Here is a 13,041-nt window from a genome sequence, read left to right as displayed (position 1 = left end):
GTTGCTCAAATGCAAACATTCATTTTCCTGTTGAATTAATGAGATTTTGAGTTTCTATGTTTTTATTTTTTTTATTTTTTTTAAATGTGCTAATTTTGCAGGACTGAATAATCCCCTTCCATGATGCAAAACGGGCAAGCGGTATCGCAGGAAGCTTTGCAAGGACACTCCTCAAGTAAGCAGAAGAGAAATAATATTAGTATTTTGCTTATATTTTATCCTGTGCAGCAAAGATAGTAACGGAATCTCTCAGGAATTAAAGTCAGGCGAAGTCTTTCCTACCTCGGGGCATGTAGAAGAAGCTTGAACAGGTGCTCTTAAAGTCTTGCGTGTTTAGGGAATAAATGTGAAGAGTGAGCGCAAGCATTGTCTAAACTAATTATATCCACACACACACACACACACACACACGCACACACACACACACACACACACACACACACACACACACACACACGCACTCACGCACACACAGATGGCAATAAATGACTGTGTTTAACCCCTGTGTTTCCACAAACACACCCTCACCATCTTTGCCGAGCATAGGTGACACAAACCGTGGTGGCTCCAGTCATCAAGCAGACAGTCACACAGTTGTTGTGTTATATCGGCAGCACAAAGCAACACACACAGAAAGCAGGCTTCGTCAGGGACAGTCACGTCTCTGCGCTTGATAATCTATCTCCATTAGCCACAAGTGATAGCTTCTGATTAATAGGGGCAAAGCCAATAAACACTCCCAAGTACACAAACAAACGAAAATACTGATATTAGCATGACACCACTATCAGCGATCATTATGATGTATCACTGCTGTGCAGACTGCCAACAAAAATACAGTTTGTTCAAATGAAATGGTAGTTACTCTTATCTATTTACTGTTGGTGAGTGAAAATGAGAAAAAAAGAAATTTACAGTGCTTTCTTAAAGGGAGGTGTTACGTAGGATTGATTTTTTTCTTTTTTTTTTTAGCATCTTATTGTGTTATAATATTATTCCCTCATCAAAAACAAACCTGGAGTGCTGCTTTGATTCTTTCATTCATGTTTAACAGAATCCTTAAATCTCCTGTGGCAGCCATTCGAGGGAGTCTAAACTCTTGCTCTCACAAAGCGCTGCATAGTTCCACAAAGCTTCCCCTTGGAGCTGCAGTCTCCAGCCAAACGTCCGCCTCACAGGACACCCCCGACCACACTCATCTCCATATGAGCGACTTCTCAGTCCAACGCTCCTAAGAACGGTTGTAAATGGCCATCATGGGAAGACATTGTTGTGATGACATGCTGAAAGTGGAATGTCGGAAAGAGCAGGAGCTTCTTAAAGAGACAGGCCAATTTCAAGGCATCAGATAACTTTTGACATTGCACACAGATGCTGTGTTTGTGCTGGATAGTGGCAGCAGAGCTGAATCTGACCCAGAATATTTGCCAAAATGTGAGAAATAGTACCCCCGCAAAAATGTGCTTGCTCTATTTCTATGCAGTAGAAAAATTGCTAAATTTACACACTTCATTCCTGTATGTGCAAGATATGCAATGGTGTGACATCTTAAACAATATGTCATGTTTAGATGTGTTACAAAATGCACTTCATCTCCAGATGTTTGGACCCCTCATTAAAAGGGCTTTAAGATACATTAATGATCGTTTTTGATAGCTTGCTTTTTTAGCAAAAATGATCTATCTATCTATCTATCTATCTATCTATCTATCTATCTATCTATCTATCTATCTATCTATCTATCTATCTATCTATCTATCTATCTATCTATCNTCTATCTATCTATCTATCTATCTATCTATCTATCTATCTATCTATCTATCTATCTATCTATCTATCTATCTATCTATCTATCTATCTATCTATCTGATTTTGCCTGCAGATCCTGCTGAATCCTTCTCAGTTTGCCTTCTATTATATAACCAGAAATGTATTTGAGTCAAGAGGTTGTTGAATTTTTTTTTTTAACTTTTGCTCTGAGAGCCAAGAGCACACATCGTCTCAACTCTCCCTGACACAGCCTCAAGACATGGCAATTTCATTTCTGCTTGTGTCCAGTTCAATTCAATCCAATCCATATTTGATCTCCCAGATGGCATGCAAGCACAGTCATGTGTACAGCATGTGTGAAGGCCGGTACGTAGGAAACTGGATGACAGACACTCAAGCACACCTAAGCGAGACAACAGAGTATTATTTCCCCGGTGATTTTGAATGGCAGGGTTGAGTGGGAACATTGAACCAGATGCTCTTTAATCCTGTAATGAGAAAACCAGCCAACCACACATGCAGAATGCACACACACTCGCACTGAAGCAATAATCTGGTAGACACAATGCTGCTCTTTTAATCCTGATCCCTCTCTCACTCATAATGATGACACTAAGACTCCCTCTCCTCTGTTACAACTAATCATTTATCTGTTTATCTGACTACGCACAGTGAGAAACACAGATTGGCTTTGTGTAGCCGTCTGTTCCAATTTAATAGCATGGGAAGAGGCTGGTGAACAGAGAGAAAGACAGATGTGCTGAGAAACTGTTGTACACTGATTTTGGTTCCGTCATTTCCTTTGTGTTAAACAGACTGGCTGAAGGTTTGCAGCATACTTTTGGCAGTGAAAAAGTATTTGCCCCCTTATAGATTTCTGTTTTGTGGGGATTCTCAGTCATACGTAAAATGCTGGTGTAGCTATCCAAACTCACGTAGCCCAATGTGAAAAAGCTATTACCCCTCAAAACAAAACCGGACCAAACTTGGTGGTAATGATCAATCCACATTATGTCACATTAGCTCACTAGTCTTTACACATTTCTTAAACAATTCAAAAGCAGACTTGCTGGTGTTCTTCGGATCATTGTCCTGCTGCATGATGCAAGTGCATTCAAGCTTAAGGTTGCAAACAGATGGTCAGACATTCTGCTAGAAAGCAGGATTCATGGTTTCATGACAGGATGCCATCACAGTCCTGAAGCAATATCACAATATCATTACACTTTCATCAACATGTTTGGCTCTTAGTATAGTAGAATGTTCTTTTTCTTAAATGTAGTGTTTGTTTTAAGCCAGATTATGTTTTGTGCAACAAAGGCCTTTTGTATTTTACGATGTTCTGGGTTATTTTGTGACCTCCTGGTTTAGTCATTAATGTGCTCCAGAAGGTTTCTTGGTGGGCCGGTCACTGCTGGGAGGGTTCCCCTCTGTTCCAGGGTTTCACATTTTCTGAATAATGGCATTTCTTGCGGTTCACTGAAGTCACAAAGCCTTGAAAATGTATTTTTCTGTAATTTTACTGGGCACTTTTAAGATCCTTTTCCTCCATTATGTTTCTTGATTCTATTGGTCAGACAGCAAGTAGGTCTGGTTGTAGCTAGTGATTGACTTCTCCACTAAAGTTATTACTCAGATTTAGGATTTATTAAGGGTGGTATGAATATGTTTTCCCCTTAGCAAATGAAATTATAATTTAAAACCTGTTGTTTGTATTTATTTCTGTTATCTTTGCTTAATATTAGAATTTGAAGAGCTGAAAAATATGTTACAAAAAAAAGCAACAACAAAAGAAACTTACTAGGAGCCAAATACCTTTTCATAGCACTATATATGAATGTCTCTGCAATATCAGATGCAAAAACTGCAACCTACCAAACAGATTCTGGTAACCAAGCAACTGATTCGCTCCAAAATCTTTTAAAACCTTACATACTGCTGTCACTGTTTCAGAAAGTGTATGCACAGCAACACGAATGCAAAGACACACAAACGCAGACCCACAAATCCCTGTGTGGAAAGTGTGGTATACTTAGAATATAAACACTTCAGTTTCTAAGCTGCAGAAACTTTGAAACATATTCTCTCCCAGACATGCTGGCATCCAGAAATAGACGACAGCAAGAGCACATCATACGCTTTGTTTAGACCCAATGATTGAGATTGTAACGGATGGAGAGAGCCTGCTCGTATGCTAAGTGAAGAGAGGTAACAGAAGAGAGGGACATGGGGAAAGGGAGGTAATCACAGTTCCACCCAAACAGATCTCTCTCGCTGTGGCACAGCTAGGCTAAAAATCAATAACGCTTCTCTTTTTCTCTTTTTCCGTCACCAGCACTGCTAAGAACAAACTTTAACACACACATACACACAAGTAGACAAATGCAGACAAGCATAGACATCAGACAAAGCACAAATCACTTAAACACGCTCATGCTCCGATTCCTGCCTTGGGGGCCTCCAAGTGCCACCACATAGATTCGATCAATACAAGTAATATCAGAGTTTATGCCATTTGATCGCATTTGATGTGTGCTATTTCAACCATGTTTTTTCTTGGCAAAAGGAAAATGTACACCCACACTGATAAAAAAAAACAAAAAAAATAGCTGACACATACATACCGGTTAGCATGCAAACGGCTCTCGCACAGATGCCCACACAGATGCAGAGCAGTCAGAGGAGTGAACAGGAGTGAGCTGGAATCTGCTCATGCAAATCAACTTTATTTTACAAGCATGCTCCATTTTTAATCATTGTGAAAGTGTGAGACCAAACATGCAGGCAGAGGGTCTACAAGTAGGAGAGATGAAGGAGAGATGAAGGAATTTAGTTTTAGAGAGGCTCAGAGAAATCGGCTTGCCCAACTCTGACTGATGACCGTGCCAGCGGAAAGTTTAAAGTTTTTTTCCCTCTAATCAATGAATGCACCGTGCCAATTGCTTGAAAAATGTTCATATTTCAGCCACAGCAGTAGTGCTCATCATCTGCCATTAGAGGAGATGTCGGCATTGGCATTGGAGTGACGAGCTCCTTTAACTTTGGAGCAGCTACGTATGCAGCATTTTTGGAAAATTGTAGACAGTGATTTTACAGAAGAGCTATGGATTCAACACCTTAGAATGGCAAACTAAACTTTAGATGAACTGTGCGACACTGTGAGACCTCTTGTGGAATCAGCTACACAGTCCAATGAGATCAATGCCTACAAATAAGCATGTTGCTGCTGTATACAAACTGGCATGACTTGAGTGATGCCCAAAGGTGTTTTTGTTGCAGTTTTGCAAAATACGCAAATTTCAATGTGGCTGAAAAGCCACCTCATCCTAAAGAAAAAACTTTTCATCCAAAAAAAATGCAAGTTTCTTTGAAATTACAGTGTTTCCATTAAGCATATTTATTTTCATAATTCATATTTCACAATTTTATGGTCAATAGAAAAGCAGCTTGTGACGATATGTAGGAATGAGCATTCCTCAACCAACTTCAAACGGTTTTTGGTGCAGAATGTTGGATACAGATTTGAATAAAAGAAATACTGTGGTAGCAGAATGATGAACTAGATATGAATTATTTGTAAGGACTATGAGAATACTGCAATCTAACTGTTCGTCAATAATGACACTAAATGTTTTGGCAGTGGGAAGACTTGAGTGAGTGAGACAGGCATGAAAACGAATGGGGGTTTTCTAGTTTTCCTAAAAATATACATAAACTTGGGTGTGCTGTGGTGGCGCAGGGGTTAAGCACAGCCCACATATGGAGACCTCGGTTCTTGACATGGATGTCCCAGGTTTGATTCCCGGCCTGGCGACCTTTGCTGCCTGTCTTCCCCGTCTCTCATTACCCACTTTCCTGTCAACTAACTGTCAAATAAAGGCCATTAGAGCCAATAAAACCTTTGGGAAAAAAATATATACATAAACTCATATTGTGTCTCCAATAACTGCGCACTGTTGCAAGTATTGAAATCAGGTCTTTACGTACACCTAAATGCTTTTGTTTAGGGTTTAATGTAACACACTTATAATAAGGCCTTATTCTATCGTAATCAGAGTTAGCATAAAAAGACAGAGAATCACCAAAAACAGATTGCTTCTCCCTCACATACATGCACACATTTTATTACAAATTTAACAACAATCTCACCTTGTGCAATACATGCATTTAGACCTATCCTAAAATAAATACCCAGTGTATCTCTTGTGTGTGAGTGTGTGTCAGGATAATGGCTTGTTTGTTTGTTTGCCGTTTGACACCGGTCCGCCCTCTCCTATTGATTAGTGCTCCTGCCTCCCTCTTTAGATCTCCTCCCAGTTGGCTGGTTATGAAAACACTATTGTTGGAGAGACAACTACTTCACCTAAAAGCTCCAAATGCCCAGTGCAGTGACTTCACAGGTTGACATAAGGCATTCACATCATCTGAAATCAGAATTCAATGCTAAACACCAACTGTCAGAAGGGTTTTATTCTTTTTGTTGTTCTTTTGAACACATTCCCGTGTAAATTCTGACCGTCTCTCTGAAAGTTCTGATGTAAAGTTTGAGGTATGTGGCCTGGTTGAGTAGATGATGTATTACAACCTGTCTCATGAGGCTAAAACTAAGTACCCCCAGTGCTTCCAATAAATCTATGGGAACCATTAGCTGGTGGCTTGGGATTCATCCTCATCACTTAGAAACACATATACTTCACAGCGTTGCACAAGGTTACAAATGCTGCACCCTTCCACTGGGATCTGTGCTACTCAAAACCCTGACTTTCAGCAATATATTGTGGGCTTACATTATATTAAATAGGAGTAAGACAAACTCTTATAGTTCTATTGCTCAAACACAAGCACAGTGCATATCAGGGAAGAAGGTAATAAACAAGTAATTCAAATCAAAACCAGAAGCTTGGATTTGTTTCAAGTGGAGCAATACCAATTTAAGTTTTCCCTATTTTAATTTTGATGATTATGGTGCGCAGCTGATTAAACACAAAAGTTAAACTTCTCGGAAAATTAGAATATTGTGTAAAGTGAATTAAAAATCTGATTTTTAATATAGAAATGTTATGTCATGGACATGTCATCACCTAAATAATCATGGGAACCACTGCAGGATAAGTGATAGCTGTCTGGTAGACAGTCATTTACACAAAGGATGACACTCCATAATAAGTCCATGCTAAAGAAGCTGGTTGTTCACAGAGTCCTGTATCCAGGTATTGGAGCAAAATTTATGGAAAGATTATGCAAAGCATTTGTGCTTGGGGCCCCCAAATGGCTAGCACATGGTCTAAGTGTGTGGTAATTGTCCATATTAGAAAAACTACTAATAACTCAATTAAAGGAACTTTATGGAACTTTATTATAATGACATTCCCTCATCAAAAACATACCTGGAGTGTTGCTTTGATTCTTTCATGCACGTTTAGGAAACCCCTGAATCTCCCAACGCAGCCATTATCATGGATGGATTCAGGCTTTCATGACAGCCATTGTCTTGACCTGAAATATGACAGTCTGTGTGAAATGAATCTGTTTCTCTTTTAAATTGAAATGCAATGTTTCCAATGATATTCCTGAGACATGACTAGCTCATATCTCTACTCCCTCCAGTTTCTTACCTCTCTATTCTTTGCCTCTCTACATTCCCTTGGAGAAAGATCGTATGTGCATCCATGACCTATTAAAAGGAGAAGTCAGCAAACTTTTTTGCCGGTCTAAATATTGGAGAATATTAATATTTTTTTGTTCTTTGTCCTTCACTGAAGAGCACATTCACCTGCCATTTCTCCTGTCACGCAAACCTTTTTGTTCACCTCCAGGGTCTCGTTTTTGTGAGTCATTAACATGTATTACTGTCTCATTTGCTTCCATCTTTGTGCCAAACTCCTCTCTTTAACTTCTCTGTCGATCTATCACAGCTCCAACGCATCATCAAATACAAATCGAGCGAGAGAACACGGTGAGATAAGACTGGAAGGTGAAAAATCAGTGCATTAATAAGCTTATTGTAAATATAGAAATGGAATAGGGTGAGAAATTTAGAAGGGACAATGACAGCCTTAATTAGAAAGGAAGCTAAAATGAACTGAGCTAAGGTCACTGATAATTGGATCCTGATGATATGTCGATACCATGTTTTTGCTCTTACCTGATGTAAGTGAGAACACTTATCCAGGTCGACATCATGGGAAAGAAATAACCAATCTTGACAGCTCTTTTGAAATAATTTCAGAAAATGCAGATTGACAGTTCATGCAGTTCAGTACAGATTACCTTGATACATCGTCACTTTGCCAAAAAAGATACAAACTCTCACCTTCAGTTAAATGGAAATTGGTTCATCTGGCTATGTAAGTCTTGCTCACCCTATGATCTTGCAGGGTCCCAATCAAGAAGGAAGCCACAGCTCCACAATCAACATGTTCAAGCTTTACTTGAACGTGCTGATTTCAGCAAATTTTACTGAAATTTGCTGCTGCCAACATAAACAAGACAAATATCTTTTTGAGAAGTTCTATGGTCAGATAAGAGAAATATAAAGGTTTTTAGCTACACGGACAAGAAGTATGACAGCAGGAGACAAAGTGAGCTTTTGCAACTTAAGAACACCATACATTATAATTAAAGCCCAAAATTAAATGTTGTGACAAGTGGTAATCTTCTGACCACAAATGTTACTGAAAAATATTTAACTGTTCTTTTAAACCTGGAAAAATTTAGGAGAATTTCCAAAGAGTTCACATAATAAAAATCATCAGGGCTTTTTATTTAAGTCAAGTAAAAAGACTTTAATTAGATTTTTTTAAATATCTTAGGGGAGCTAAAGCTAAAGAATTTTTTTTTTATCCTTTTCAAAATATACATCCAGTATCATTTTTCTCAGACATAGGCTGCTTTTCAGAACCAAATGATAATATCCATGTTTTGGAACGAGATTGCTACATATAGTGCTCAGATTGTGACTCGGTGACTTCTGTCTAACAATTTATCTGGATTATAGTTCAAAGGTGAAGACATCAAAAGAATGAATGAGCGGAGTAAAAACTGCTCCCGTTCAAAAATGCATTTCTCAACAGACTATTTCTGTGTGCGTTGGATCAGACACATTCCTGCACACGGAGACACACTTTTACTTACACACACAAAGAAAGTGAAATATAGATGAAACCTGAAGCAAACACAAACATCGACACCATCCGAAGAACACAGCTGCTGGACCGATCCCCTTCACCTCTGACAATAGCAGGTCAACTGCATCTTTATTTCAGAAATCAGCCCCATTAATAATTCATAAAATTCCATCAATATTTCAGTGATAAGCAGTCTTTATTTCTGTCCTGCCAGTAAGACTAAATCATTAATGACCTATGGAACTCCAAAAAAAATAAAAAATAAAATAAAAAACACAGCAGAGAGTTAGTGTGCGAGTGTGTGTTAACGTTTCTTCATCCAGGCGTGTGAGCTGCCGACACTGGGCATGCAGGTCCCTCCTCCTCTTCTTCATCAGTCCTGCTTGACGCGTGTGTAGCTATCCTTCAAATCACTTCTGCAACGGTGATCCAACACCCTGGGCAGCCTGGGTCCAGTCCACTGATTAAAAAGAAATTAGTCTTTATTTTTAAAACTCGATAATCAGTTGAGACTTGTCTACACTCCCACAGAGGGAGGTGTCTAATTTTCGCAATGAAACAGCTGTTACTGGGACTAATGCACTGGAGATGCAAAGGTTTTCAAACTGTTGAGGCCCCATAAATTATTTCAGATCTCATACATTGAATTTCAGAAATTAATACCGACCTGAACCTTTTTCCACATTTTGATACATTACAACGGTAAATTCTGATTCTTGGGAATATGTTGAGTTTAAGTACTTTGTTGTCATCTTTTGCTCGTAGACCCCAACAAATAAATGTGAAGTAGAAGAAATATTGCACATGATTTTCAAAATATTTTCAAAATATAAATATTCTCTGTGCTGTGCATTTATTATAAGGGCCCCTTTTATGTAGACACTCCTAAGTAAAATAGGGGTTTGGAAGAGCGTTATTGAGAGAAGTACCCAAGAAGGACCATGGCAACTCTGAATGACCTCCAGATATCAACAGCTCTTCAGGTCATTCAAAATTAAAAAAAACGTTCACACTGAGAGGCTCAATCTGACTTTTTTCCCATACTTGACGACACAAATATGGACATGTTATAAATAAAAAACAAATAAATAAAATCAGACCCCGGCGTCTTTCATATGTGACCCTCAATCACACGAGTTGCCCTATCTGACAATTTTCCAAGTTACCTCAGGCTGAACAGTCATGTTGTATTTATTCCAACTTTTACATCATTGGTTGTGACAAGTTTGCACTGGAGGAGGCGGGGAGCTGTGAGATCAACTGTAAACAGTGGGGGGAAACAAGCATGTTTAATATTTGATAACTGCATGCTCCCTCCAATGTTCTGTTAGTTTCAGCTAACTCTTTAATCAGACGTTGTGCGACGCAGCGCTTCTTGCATGTAAGTGATGTGGATTAAGGAACTCACTACGTTGGTCTTCTTTAAAAGAAAAAAAAACTTGCCACAGCCATTATTTACAACTTTTACTGCCAAGATCCCTGATAGAGCTGGTCACAAATTTTCTTGGTATAAATTGTTCAACAGTTTCATTATGAAGACATATAAGCCATCATGTGTAACATCAGGATTTGTTTCCATAACGTGATGTCACATCTCTTTCAGGTGACGCAACACAAGAAAGTTGAAAAATGTTCAACTTTTGGTGCTATCGCGTCATGTGAAGTGGCAGAAAACGTTCACCTTTCGTTGTCATTCTGCGCTCTGCTTGTATCGAGACCATTATGGTATGGTATCTTAAGCAAAGATAAATGTACTAGAACTACTCCTTTTTTTTTGGATGCTTTGACTTCGTAGCTCTTTATCACATCTAATTTGCTTTAATTATGCCTTTGTTACTTTACATTTTTGTTCACCCTGTGAAGAGCTGACACCAAAACTTCTCATAAGGAGCTACAAACAAGTGCAGCCCAAATGTTACCAGTGTTAATTGTACCATGGTTTGAGAATCATGTTAAGATGAAAGCATTGCTTATTCAAAGTGTAGAACTAAATCCAACAGGGAATGATCACTAAATTGTCTCGTAACGCAGCATTCTAGCTCAACATAATAGCACTGTATGTCTGGTGGTTGATAAAAGGTACACAGCAACAGAAAAAGAAGTAGAAAAAAACTGTAAAACCTCAAGGAAGGATGGTTTTATTTTTTTATGAGAGGTTTCGGACTGTGGACATGACACAGGTAGGCTTTTAAATGGCTTAATTCCAAATGAAATTCACAACAAAAGTGATGTTTTTGATATTTTTGCTTTTGCCTACAAAAGATAGGTGCAAGAAAACCCCCAAAACAGACATGTATTCTGGTCAGGGTGTTTTATTTTAAGCTAACACGTGTTTATGTAACTGGAAACAAGACATTTAGATGACTCACGGGGCATTTCTATGTGCATTCGTCTGTTTCATCGCAGATGTAGTGGAGTTTAAAAACACATTGAGTCAATGGGTTCTGCCAATGTCATTGACAATATGCGATGGCTGATGCTCAGGCAGCGCTGAAAAAAATTGTCAAGGAATCTCATTTCTTCACCATCACATAGAAGGACAAAAGTTATGAGTACACTTTCTCTCACTTGCCTGTCTTTTATATGACAATGTCCTTTTGGTCAGTGCTGGATCTTAATCTCAAGACAAATGCATCATACACTTCATCTGATTCCATATCCAGTGCTGTTGTGTCACATTGTAACTAAATTTTAGGTATGAGACAAATCGCACAAATGATGTTCGTAGATGTTCTGCATTCACAGGAAGGGAAAATTAAGTGACTTGCAATTGGTTGCACTAGAGTTTTTATGTAAGCGGTATCAGAGTAAAGAGGGTTGAATGCAAAGGCAAATCCCTTTTTCCATTTTACTTTTATTTTTACTAGTATAAGCTACCCAGTGTTGGCCCATGAAATTTGATTGAAATCACCTCATCAAAGTGTGTGGTTATAAAGCGACAAAACACAATAAAGTTGAAGCGAAATGAAAACTTCAAGGTTCTGATGGTGACTGTGGAGCATTAAAACAAACATAAACACATTTTTCGCCGCTATCCACACTGCTACCGAATTTAGACGTCAAAGAACTGTTCAGTTTCCACACTCTTGCTGACACAATTAACTCAGTACAAAACAAAATGTCGGGGAGGGGGAGACAAAATTCTGCATATAAATTAAACAAAATGTAAATGGAAGTAAATGGGGCAGCGACTGCGGAGGCCACACCAGCGTCACTAACATGAGAGCTCGCAAAATTTCTTCACAGCTCCATGATTTCATTGTCATTAATATTCACTGACCAGAATGGATGAGCGTAATAGCTGGTAAAATGGCCCGACTGTCAGAGAGCAAATTACTTTCATTTCAACGCAGTGCCACCAAGCAGCGAAAGGCAATGACATGTAAATAGCAGACAGGGGGGGGAAAAAAACGAGAAAAGAAGAAAGAAAGGCACTTACACAGAAGTCATTGACATGTAAATACCAACAGGGAGGAGATGGAAGATGAAAGCGGGAGAGAGAGTCAGAGCGCCAGAAGCCTTTTTACTTTAGGAGTGCTGTAATTGTCTTCGCTCTCATTCATTTTTTAAACATTTAGGTGGAGAGCTTTGATTGATCGAATCACGCGCGAGGCATTGTGTTTCGAACACGACCTACGAAGAATGAAAATGACACCCTTCTTCCTCCTGCTGTCTCCACCCAAGTGCCGCTGCCACCCATATGAAACAGAGTTGTACACGAGTCACATAATATCCTCTCTTCGCACTGAAATGGCTTCCTCAGCACGTCAAGCGCCGTGCTCCGCTGGCTGCAGCCGTTCGCCACTGCATTCCCGTGCCTGTGTGCTGTATGAGTGATGACGGGGAGCAACTGGCTTCCATTGGGATCTAATCAAATGTGAGGGTCCATGCGGGCTCGCGGCCTGATAGAGAGGCGCTTTAACAGAGCTGCTCAGGGGAGACTCATCCATCAACCTGCAACCAACCAAAGAGCACCGGGGCTACTGCTGGCAATGATGGAGAGCCAGCTGACTGACTGGATGGAGGCACGACAGTAGTATGTATGGACGTGTGTCTGCACATGCGCCGCAGACGCATCAGTGTGTGGGAGCAACAGATTATCATATAAGAGAAGATAACCACGTTATCCCATGCTTTACCCCCC

The sequence above is a fragment of the Poecilia reticulata genome, linkage group LG1, assembly GCF_000633615.1.
Source record: "Poecilia reticulata strain Guanapo linkage group LG1, Guppy_female_1.0+MT, whole genome shotgun sequence".
NCBI lineage: Eukaryota > Metazoa > Chordata > Actinopteri > Cyprinodontiformes > Poeciliidae > Poecilia > Poecilia reticulata.
The sequence above is the reverse complement of the archived record's forward strand: the minus strand, read 5'-3'. Positions refer to the sequence as shown.